The sequence below is a fragment of the Bemisia tabaci genome, chromosome 6 (assembly GCF_918797505.1).
Source record: "Bemisia tabaci chromosome 6, PGI_BMITA_v3".
Taxonomy (NCBI): Eukaryota; Metazoa; Arthropoda; class Insecta; order Hemiptera; family Aleyrodidae; genus Bemisia; species Bemisia tabaci.
Window position 1 is genome coordinate 45,235,022 of NC_092798.1, and position 12,422 is coordinate 45,247,443.

The following is a 12,422-nucleotide window of genomic DNA, read 5'->3' on the forward strand; positions in this document are numbered from 1 at the left end:
ATACATAAATAGAGTAGAAAAAAGAGCCTCCTTCGTTTGTCAGATTTATGAGATTAAAAAGTTTCGTCCTCAAAATGTCAAATGAAACAATTCATAACGGTACAGAGTTGCATACAGTACAAAGCAGAAATAGGTCAGGGAATTTGGATCGCGAATGAGTTTTGTCAAGGGTGAAGGTTTTTTTTACACTCTTTTTCTTTCTTCTACGCGGAAATTCGAAATACAAGCCCCTCATGTGGAGAACCACTGAGGCTGGGGCGAATCTGAAAATTGCATAGGGAATTTTCAGAGATTGCGTTGACAGAATTCATCACAATTTTTTATGGTAAGTAAAGGGAATTCGGAGAAAAATATTTTCAAAAGTAAATTATTCAGCGGCTAGTAACGTCACAGAGCAGCATTTTCAACAGCGGCGTAGCATGTTTTACGACATATCGATTGATCTGCCATTTAAACCTACGGAAAAGGATCGATAAGCAGGGTGTTCGTAGCAAACACCTTGATAATCGATTAATTACCGTAGCTTCAATAGGGACATATCGATAATCGCTCATTCACGCCTTGCCACTGATTTTCAATGTCTAATACAAATATTTTAGCTGATTAGATGGAAGGATCTAACTGGAATCAGCCGAAACTATGGCAGACGTTCTTATTCTTTGAAGGGAAAACTAAGCAACACTGATATATACAATTTCACGGGTAGTTCCTTAGAAATCTGGGGTACATTTACAGAAAGTTTAAAGGTTTAAGTTGGTAGTTTAGTTTGCAGTTAAAGAAATAAAACATCAGAGAAAAATGGACTGCATTTCGGAATTAATTAGGAACTAAAATTTCTGGCTCAATTAGGAACAACGCATGTACCATCAGTTTCCCTGGCACGAAAGTATTTATATAGATGAGCCAGATACTGTAGTAATCTCATAATTTAGTCCAAAGTGAAATACAATCAGGCTGATTCTTGTAGAATCTGCCAAAACCAGAATGTAATAATAGTTCAATTTAGAAGACAGGGATATTTTAAAACTATGTTCAATCACAATCAGTAGATAAATAAAATTCATCGAGTTCCAGACACTTGAACATTCTCCACAGTAAATCTGGCAGCACTGCCGGAGGATAATACTTCATTTTCTCGGCACTGCGTCTTGAATAACGAATGCAAGCGTATGTAGGAACAGTGCGCATGACGAAGAGGCCAAACGACCGGGTACTTCATGCCCTTTGCCGACTCGCACCAATAATCTCGCGATTCCCCTCGAAAAGAAAAAAAGAAAAAAACGCGAAGCGACAACGTTGCCGCAGACTAGTAGATGCGGCCCGAGCACCTTGTCGAGCAGAAACCGCTCAACACCAATTGATTAACTCGGGCATGTGCGTGGTTCTTGCTTATTCGCGACTAGTTTCGGCCCGGCCGAAACTGATCCGGAAAAACTGGTTGCTCTTTACAATACGCTCCAGCTTGCGAAGCGCCGCGCCGCCCCTCAAACGTAAAGACGCACCTCAATTTCCACTTGAACCTCCTTTCGCATATAAATCCATGCTTTCCAGGGCTCATGCACGAATCGAGACGCGCCCTTACGTTCGAGGAGCGACGACCCGGGGCGTAAAAACGCCGAGTAGCGGGTGTGAGGCGAGCTGCCGCGACAACCAGAATATCAGGATTTTCGACCCTCGAGCTCCGACCCTTTCGGTGCGGGGTCCACGACTCCTCCGCAGCGACAGGGACAAGGACAAAAGAAATTATGACACGTGACACGTGACTGTCGCTGTGAAAAGATGTTTCATCCCCGCTGCAATGGGTCAGTTGCGCTGGTCACAGAATGGACCACTAGACAAGGCACGAATTGAAGGATTCTGATACATGTTTCTTAACCAAAATTCACGCAAAACACCATTCGCGCAACGAAAATGACTGAAACCAACTCCTAACGAAGATATCAACGTTTTTATTTCACACTGGTTACAAGGAATTTGAACTGCCCGCTCACAGGAAACTCAAAGCTCTACGCGAGTCAAATCGCGCACTACAACGGTTTCAGCAAGCTTCTCAATCGAGCAATGTTCATTTCCCACCATGTGTTGTTCAAACTATAAGCAATTTGCTATGGCTGAGCCAAAGCGTCAAGATTGAGGTTGCCAGATTTTATATCGCAGAGACTGTCATGATAACGTTTAGCGCGCGATGTGAATCACGTAGAGCATTGAGTTTTCATGAGCGGGTGGTTTGAATTCACGCATCAAGAATTATTGAATATCTTCGTAAGGAGTTGATTTCGGTAATTTTCGTTGTGCGCATTGTGTTCTACGTGAAATTTTGGTTAAGAAGCATGTATCAGAATGCTGAAATTCGTACCTTGTCTAATGGTCCATTGTGTTTTGATGCTTGATTCTAGTATTCTTGGCAGATCAATCGATATCAAAGCACGGCACGCCACTGTGCAAAAGGGGTCACGTGCTCGCGTGTATTTGGACTACATTTTGCAATTTGGAACTATAAATTCTAGCCCGGTTTAAAAACAACGTATGTGCCATTAGTTTCCCTATGCACATAAGTGTTTTTCCAGAAGAGCCAGAATTTATAGTTCCAAATTGCAAAATGCAGTCAATTTGTCTCTGATTTTCTGACCAATATGTATTGATAAAATAGGGAATAAACTCTTGCTGCCTATAACATTGATACCAAATAATGTAGGTGTTACTCACGTTACTGAGGGAATGTCAATAGAAAGGCCAAGGAACTCACCTGAAACACATAAAATGGAAATTATGGATAAGACGTGTGTACATAGATAAAATGGACGTATTTATGCTGAAAGGAGCTATGTGCAAAGGATTTACGTGAAAAATAGTTCCTATTAGGATAAATACGTCCGAATTACAAGAATGTGACCACGAAAAAAAGTTTCATCGCGTTTGAAACAGAAACAGAACGAGGCAATGTGCCTCGAGCTTATATCTCAACCAACAAACGCAACGAAACTGATCGTGAAGACTTGATACAATAATTCGTGCCCCGAAGATGTGTGCGCTGCATATACACAAAATTGAAGGCGCTGCGGTATCTGTTCCGAATTTCGTAGCGAGCGCTTTCTACAAGTCGTTCGCGAGATTTGCTGCAATGAATTAGACGGGTACCGATTTACAAATGGTCCATGGCCGTCATTATGGCTTACTTATGTCTCCCGTGCTCCCAGGCACCAAATATCAATGACTAGTCGCGCAGATTCCTATTCGGGCAAGAATAGCTGGAGCGCCTTCGTGGTTCTGCGCCTGCAACACGGACAACCTCAAAGCTCGAATGGTTGCATTCTTGGCTTCACTTTTCCTATTATGCCCGGACAAAATATGGGCTGCATGCTCATGGACTTGACTTTTAGGCTATGTTACGCCTGTACTACTCAGTTGTTCATGACTTTCTTGTTCCTCAGCTTAGGACGTATTGATCGATTATCATTTTTCCACCGATGCGAAGACTATACATTTAAAAGGGACGATGCAGCTGTGTCACGGAGGAAAGCTGTGCATGAGCTCACAATTCAAACACTTTTCAAGAATATTTAAGGCCTCTCTTATGTTTTTCAAAATGAAGCAATGTTCGTGGCTTCACAAATGGATTACATTTTGCAATAAGGAACCACAATCTCTGGCTCTTCCATAAAAGTGCCTCCCTGCAAAGGGAAACCAATTGTATACATGCTATTTCTAAAATGAGCCAAAAATAGAAGCTCCCTGGTAAAAAATTGGCGATAGGAGCTGCGTTTCAAAATACCATAGGAATTCTTATAGCCGGCTAAAGAAGGCAATAGAAAATCATATAGCTGGCTGTAGAAAGCGGAGCAAATGATACAGCCGGGCTATACGAAGCGATAAAAAAGTATGCAGCCAGGCTATAGTTCCTATCGCCGGGCTTTACACTTCATCGCCATCGGTTATAAAAGGCTATGAGAAATTGTGTAGAAATTCGTGTGCTTTGGAAATCATTAAATTTGATACGGAACCACCATAATATTCACAAAACACACATTATATTTTCCTTTAATACATATTTTTTTTTCATCAATTAAAATGAGAATAATCCATACAGGATGTGCAAACATTTCAAAATCATGAGTTGAAAAACGCTGACTCCGCAAGATTATATTGGAGCCTAACACAGAGCGGAGCGGCGTGCTGCCAGCGATAAGGGCGCACCAGCGCCTACAAACCTAACAGGGATACTTCACGCATGGCGCGATGCGTGAAGTATCCCTGTTAGGTTTGTAGGCGCTAAGGCGCTTTTCGCGCTGGCCTGGCTGCCCGCTCGCCGCGCCGCAGCGTGCCACGGCGCTTGAAGCAACTATTTCACACCAGAGGTATTGCACAGTATCATACGAAATTAAAGGCGCTCCAACATATTAGGAATGGCAGGCATCCTTCAAAAGTACGGAGCTTTCCGCGCAAAATAATTCAAGATACTACGGCCCAAAAATAGAACGGTAATCCAAAAACAGTCCTAGCATCCGTAACTAGTAACATTTAGCATACACTTTATCGCCTGGCTGTTGCTCAATCGCCATCGGCTATAAAAGGCTATAAGAAATTGTGCAGCTGGCTATAGAAGCTATTAAAAATCTTACAGTCGGCTTTAGGTCTATGGTATTTTGGAACAAAGCTTCTACTGCCAATTTTACTAGGGCTCTTTGTTCCAAAATGTGGTCCAAACCATGTAACAGCGCGTCCATTCGGTCGACGAATGCACTTGATTTCCAAAATGTGTTCCATATGTGTCACATGTTCCACAAGGAACAAATATTTCCGGGTTCATCCATGAAATACAAGTGTTCAAAGAAAAACTAACGCCACACATGCTGTTTCTAAAATGCGCTAGAAACAGTAGTTCCTTATTGCGAACAAAAGTGTAGTTCGAATGATGACACGCCCCCTCCTTCCTCGACGTGACGCGATGGTGGATCGAGTCAATTAGAGAGGACGGACATGAAATTTTTGACAACTGCAAATGTTGATGTTTATTTCGTCACAATTTAAATTTTGAGAGGTGCTTACGGGTAGAGTCCCTTTATACTGAGAGTCAAGACAATTTGAATCCATTTCTGATTGGTTCCCGTATTTTAGGCCTCCACAGTGTCTCAAACGGGAATAAAGATTACATTTTCACCAATTGCAAAGATTATAATCTGGAATGGACCAGGGAATTACGGGTTCGGCAAGGAACAAACGGAATGAGAGGAGGAACGGAGAAAGGCATTTGAGAATGGGCCGATCAAAGATTACGAAAAACGTTCAATTTCTGTAATCTTTATTCCCGTTTGTGACATCCATGAGCCGAATTGTCTTGACTCTCAGTATAAAGGGACTCTACTTACGGGTAGAAATTTCACGAGGAAACCGATAAAACACTTTAAGAACCTCGGAGTTCTGTAATAGCAGAGTTATACGCGTTTAAAGTTTCCAAATTTTGCCAGACCTCTCCTATTAACTCGATCCACAGGGTGTCTACCAAGACAGGCTGGTCAGGAATCAGTACTATTACAGTACTTTTTTAGTACATGCCCAAGAAATTCAGTACCTCCTCAACAGAAAAATTCAGTACTTTTTTAGTACCTCAATTTGACAAAATTCGAAAAATTTAAGAAATTTTAATTTCACGCTTGAAGTGCGACAAAAATGAAAAAGAATGAAAAAATTCCGGACCTTTGGAGGAAAATCCGCACTTTTTCGGTACTTCCGGACCGCCCTTGAACAATCAGTACTATTTCCGGACCTTCCGGAAATTCCGGATTTGTAGACACCCTGATCTAGAGTCCCTCCATACTGAGAGTCAAGACAACACCCCCTCATGGAGTCACAAACGGGAATAAAGACTACAGAAATTAAACGTTTTTTGTAATCTTTGATCGGCCCATTCTCAAATTCCTTTCTCCGTTTCTTCTCTCATTCCGTTTGCTCCTCGCCGAATCCGTAATTCCCTGGTTCATTCCAGATTATAATCTTTGCAATCGGTGAAAATGTAAACTTTATTCCCGTTTGAGACACTGTGAAGGCCTAAAATACGGGAACCAATCAGAAATGGATTCACATTGTCATGACTCTCAGTATAGAGGGACTCTACCCTGATCCACTGAGCGCCGCACAGCGGATCGAGTCAATTAGAGAGGTCGGACATGAAATTTTTGAGTGAAACTGAGAATTTTGATGTTTATTTCGGCACATTTTAAACTTTAAGAGGTGCTTTCTGAAGAAACTTTCACGAGGAAACCCGTGAAACCACTTTAAGAACGTCAAAGTTTTGCATAAACGGAGTTATAAGCTTTTAAAGTTTCTAAATTTTGTCCGACCTCTCCTATTGACTCGACCCACTGTGCGCCGTCCTCCTCGACCCTAGATTCGCCTTCCATCCATCGACGCGACGACTGGGCTCCGTCACGAGTGTCAACTCTCTCGGACAAGCGTCTAAATACACACGGGAGTTCACGGGTGCCACAACTCTGTTGCCGCTCGACGGGAGCGCGCGATTGGCCGGCGCCACTTGGACGTGGAGCGAGCCGCGAGAGAGACAACGCTGGTCGGGCCGGCTCGGACTTGGGACGCCAAAAATGAGAATTTTCGAGGACGCCGTCATTGACACGCGACCGGGCGAGCTCCCGCGCCAAGGTTCATCCGGACCGCCGCGCGCGCCACCGCTGCGCCGTCGAGCTTTGTGACGTCATCATGGCGAACCCGGAGAAAAGACTCCGGACAAAAATATCTTCGATCGAATCAAAGTCATGATTGCAGGTCATCTTCAAATGATGAGATGTCCAGGGATCCTAAAATTTCTGCATCTTCAAATTCCCTAACTTTCCTCAGACTTTTCTTGCTTTTCCTTGACTTTAAAATGTTCTGATTCCCTGATTTTCCCTCACCTTGTCACAAAAGTCTTGAATTTCCGTACCTTCCTACCGAAATTTCATAACTTTTCCGTACTTCCATACCAACCTTCCAAAATCCGTGCTTTCTCGGTGTATTTGTAGTATCTCTCAAATAGTCAAATCATTAAGAGATTCAAATGTAAAAATTGTAGGAATTCTGTTTCCTTTGACTTCCTGAAAATTTCAAGATAAATGTCGCCCAGGAGCTAAAAATAGTTTGAAATACTATTCTAGGATGCAGATTTTTCAGGGTGTCTAGTATTTTTTAACCTGAAAAATCCTGACATTTTCCTGATTTTTCTAGATTCCTGGCACGGTAAACAAAAAGCAGTAAGACTTTCTCGGCTGAGGAGATTCGCGTAAGAAAAATTCCTGATAAAACGTCCGATGTTTCCAATTTTCCTGATACTTTTCTGATTTTTCCTGATCGGCCAAAATTCCTGATATTATCCGATTTTGCCTGATGCTAGACACCCTGTTTTTACAGATAATTTTCTCTCGCAAGAGCAATGAATTATATTTTGTCTAAAATTAGGAAAATAATCAGAATTTCAATCCAACAGTAAATATTTGACACTCTGTCTAGGCATTTGACAAAATTTTGACTGATTTTACTATTTGCGTTCCAAATATCCGTGCTTTTTCTGTACAGCAGACACCCTGAATCAAGGATGGGGGCTGAAAGGAAACGAGGAAACTGGGAATAAGTGGAATAGACGCTTGGGTTGGGATAGCCGAGGGGCATAGCGGGAGCAGGTCGGCGAGCCGGTGGCGCGTGGAGGGCGAGACAATGCACCGACAACGACGTCGGCGACGTCCGCGGCGAGAGATGCCTCATCGTCAATTCGATTCGCGAAGCGTTGCGAACCGACGTGACGTCGCGCGGGGGCGCGGGCCAGACTTCGTCGGCGCCGCTCGGTGGATCGAGTCAATAAGAGAGGTCGGACAAAATTCGGAAACTTTCAAAGCTTATAACTCCGTTTATACAGGGTGTCTACTAAAACAGGCTGGTCAAAACATTATCGAAAAATTCAGTACGTTCTCCAACAGAAAAATCCGTACTTTTTCAGTACATCCATTTGAAGGAATTAGAAAAATTTCAAAAATTGAAATTGCGACAAAAATGACAAAAAATTTTAATAAATTCCAGACCTTTTTGCGGAATTTTCGCACTTTTTCAGTACTTCCGGACCGCCCTTAAAAAATCAGTACTATTTCCGGACTTTCCGGAAATTCCGGACGTGTAGACACCCTGTTTATACAACATTTTGGGGCTCTAAAAGTGGTACCATTGGTTTTCTCGTGAAATTTTCTTGAGGAAGGATCCCTTCAAATTGAAAATAGGACGAATCAAACATGAAAATTTGCAGTTTAAGTCAAAAATTTTATGTCCGACCTCTTAAATTGAATCGGTCCACTGTGCGCCGCTCGCGCTCGCTCTAGCGTTTCGCTTCCTCCTTCGCGCCTCTCGCCTTCCTTCCTCGTCTTCGCCTCAACCCTGGCTTCTCCCATTCTCAGCCGTGACGTCATCCTGGAATTAGCCCTCCTCGTTCAGCTTTATCGACAAAGCAAGGAAAAATCCGTTCCAGGATCTAATGGTGATTCGATGGACGCCATATTTTGTGTCCAAACGACATGCGATATATCGCATAAATTGGTTCCATTTTTCAGCTACTCATCATTTTTCTCGAATTATGAGATCGCAATTCTGTTGTCAGGTAGTCTACTTCTGAACTCAGTAGTTTCCTCCTTACCACGGAAACCACCAAACCAACACCTGCAAATTCTCCACTCGGGGGATACGAATTCAACTGCGAGGGATGAAATCATTAAGTTATGACCGGAGGTTTCACGATATCATATGAAGCTCTTAATGCTGTGCAGCAGGGTGACGCTGAGACAAAGGAGCTGATTTAATCGCGTTTTAATATATTCTAACATTTCAGTGATTTATTAAGGGAGTCATGCGGGAAAATTTCATTTCATTCAACGCCCTCAAGATACGTGAGTGCGGTCAAATAAAATTAATTGGATGTAGAAGGCTGGAGAGCTTTTGTCATCAAAAGGACCCCGCACACTCCTAATGGGAAAGTGCACCATGATCGATTTTAAATTTTTTCGTTGCATTCAATTCTCCTCAAGATGCTGATCAATGGTCACCATTGCGCCATTTTTCTAGGGTGCACCCACCGTTTTCGCACAACACGCCCGAAAAGTTTCAATTATTCGGCGATTAAGAATCAGAAAGATTCCTCATTTTAGCACTCGAATGAGCGGTCGGCTGTGTGAGTGCGAACTTCGTAACTTTTAAAGATTGAATAGGATGTCCTCGCTTCAGCAGGTTTTCTCCAACTTTTCAGGAGCTTACGGACGATAACTCCGCCAATACTGAATATGTACGCAGATACACGGCGTTTGAACGGCTCATGCTGCATTTAGCTCCCTCACACTGAAAAAGAAAACACATTGGATCTAGAGTCCAGACTCTGGAAAACATCGACAAGAAAAAATACTCTTGATTCAATAAGATTTTTGCTTAAATCAAGAGGAAATCCGCTCAAATTAAGAGGCTTGGTTCTTGATTTAAGCAAAAATCCGATTGAATCAAGAGTATTTTTTCTTGTCGATGTTTTTATGAGTCTGGGCTCTAGATTCAATGTGTTTTTTTCCCAGTGCACGTACAAATTCTACCATCAAAATACGATTCTGCACCGGACATGATGACCGACTGATTCGATGGGTGGATGTTCCTGACGTCAGAATTGTTTATTTGACAACGTTGAAGCGACCAGGCCTGGCTACGTCCGCGTTTCTCCCTCGATCTTCTTGCACTCCACTTCCTTCACATCAGCTCTCTTTGTTCCCGTTCACGCACGTCAAAGATTATAAGCATTATTTCGCCGATGTTCGTACATTCTCCATTCCTCCACCGTTTCCCATACCTATAGAGGGTATATAAACAGCGATTGTAATTAGGGCACCTTTGGATATAATACGCATTGTATCTCTCTCCCTCTCGAAGTTATTGCATTTTTGCCATCTCGCTATCCTTTGTTTACCTTTCCTTATGTTGAAGGGGCCATCGAATTTCGATGGTGCTCTAGCATGTGTGAGGAATTTGTGATCCAAGGAATGGTTCCTACGTAAAATTTCGCAAGAAACACGATGGTGCCACTGGTTTTCTCTAAAACAAATTCAAAAGCCCCAAAAAAGCTCTCAAAGTTGAGGCCGTAATGGAGGGGATGCCCAACACTACCCTGGGAGTCTACCAAAGATAACCTCTCTATGAAAAGATAGCAAGGAGCGAATACATTAGCAAGGTTACCGTGTTTCCAGTTTTGGAGTCCCCGTGAACTTGATTTGTCGGCATCCCCACGATCGGTTATCATCAAAACACAACTTTTTTTAGAGCTTTTCAACTGAGCCAACACTTGTGAAAATAGTTACATTGCTAGTGTAATGTTACAATACTAATTCAGCGCTTCTGCGAACTACGTGAACAAAGTTGGATTCAAGTTAAAATCATCGTACCTATCCACTTGTATTAACAAATTAACGCAGTATACAATGATATTTGAATTTTGAAAAGATACGCAAAGGTCGCAAGGTCTTTGAGAGTTTCCTGTTACGAAATGAGGAAGATCTCCAGTCAGGGTGCGAAGAATTTCGAAGAAATGCTTCAAAGTGTGGCCTGTGGCCTTCACATTGTATGCTGACATTTGACAAACTTACTTTGAACCGATTTTTGAACTTCACTATTCTGTCGAAGAGGTTGGCGCATTATGGTGATGATTTGTCAAATCTTAAATTAGTTGAACCCTTTTCTTCAATACTTAGGTGCCTAAAAAGAAAAAGGAAAAAAATTCCGCTTCTCCTCAAAAACTTGTCCAAATTAACTTCATCATGGAATTCCATTACAGGCTGCATGGTTCCTTATCATAATTGCTTTAAAAAACATAAAGAACCGTTTCCAATATTTTCTGAATAATTTATTTGGAAACTTAATTTATAGAGTTTAAAATATATATACATAAAAAAAAGAAAAATTCGAAATATTCGGTTGGTTTCGTGATAAGAATGTAACCAATGACATACTTTTAAAACAAAACAAAAAATGAGAAAACCACTACCGGGTAAGTACTTAATTCCGGATTACATAAAAACCCTGATTTAGGACCTGGAAGCAACTATTCACCTGGTGCTGGCTACAAGATTTTCTGGGAATTAAAGATTTCCAAGTGTCAAGTACTGCCGTGCTAAGAGAGAACGCCGCATGAACCTTCTGAAGTTGCCAAATTGCCTTTGATAAAATAAGAATTTACAGACAATTTTGAGACAATTTTCCTCCAATTTTACAGATAATTTTATTCTCAGCCAGATGTAGATCATCTGCCAATTTCAAGAGAAAATATTCCTAAATATTTTAAAAAACGATCATTTTATTGGAAGAAAATTGGCAACTCTCGAAGGTTCATACGACAATTTTCCTCAGCACGGCAGAGTAGCTATTATGCATTCAGGCCCGCCACATCCCATCTCGGGCCCTGGTACCAATTTTCTGGCCCGGGCCCCTAGCACAGGGGGGGGGGTCCGGGGGGCCTCCCCCGGGAAATTTTTGAAATTTTAAATCTATTTGGACGCATTATGAAGCTCTTATGATGGAGATTTTCCATCAATTTCTGCAGAATAATTACGCCTTTTTGTTTACTTTCAGCACCAAAAACTTTCGAATTGTTGCATTCAAAACATCTATAAATTTTTTTTTGAGGGGGCAGATGATAATTTTCAATTCTATGGGGAGCCAGGCCCCCCTGGACTCCCCTTTCGTACGTCTATGGCAAGGGAGTTAAGCCATTGAAGTCGAGGATGCCCAGAAAGGAGCCTCTTAGCATCCGACAACGGAAGAAAATGAAAAACAGTTACTAAAAATATCATTCTACATATACTCAAAATCTTGAAAATCTCTAAAAAAGTAAGAAAAATTTTATAGTGCCCTAGCGTGTTTTTGAAACTTTATTCACCTTTTGCGGTATTTTTGGGGTAATTTTTTCACTTTTCCCTACGAGACAAGGGTTACACATGAATTCGTAGTGGTTTGTCACCTGCGTCACGGGCCCCTCCAGGGCCCGGGCCCCGGTACCAGGGACCCAGTATCCCCCCCCTTGTGGCGGGCCTGGCATCATTTCTTCCGCAAGGATATTAATGGAATTTTTTTGAAATGTTTGAAAAGATTCTCAACTACAATTTAACATGAAATAATTATTCCGATCGACCGGGTTAAGACCTCGCAAGAGAGCGGTCAATTCCGATTGGAATAATTCGGCGGAACTGGGTCAAACCGGGATGAAGGTCAGGGAAGAGTGAAATGAGATAGGGCGCCGCGGGTGGGGCGAGCAATGGGATCTAGGGGTGGGCGCTACGAGGGAGAGCAGTGACGAACGGGAACAGGTTCTTCTTCGACTCGGGCGGGATCGAGACCGGCAGACAGACAGGGACGCCCCCCCCCTCTCC

General features: G+C 42.4%; 1 protein-coding gene across 2 annotated transcripts in view; it reads right to left on the minus strand.

Moving 5' to 3' along the window:
- slmb (beta-transducin repeat containing E3 ubiquitin protein ligase slmb) overlaps positions 1-12,422 on the minus strand; it is a 91,288-nt gene that overhangs the window by 51,500 nt on the left and 27,366 nt on the right. Inside the window, exon 1 of one of the 2 annotated variants that reach the window (XM_072301581.1) lies at positions 2,707-2,726. The exons of the other annotated variant lie outside the window; for it this stretch is intronic. The gene's annotated coding sequence lies outside the window, so the exon portion shown is untranslated. Of the gene's footprint in view, positions 1-2,706; positions 2,727-12,422 lie in introns of those variants that run through there. 2 annotated transcript variants of the gene reach the window in all.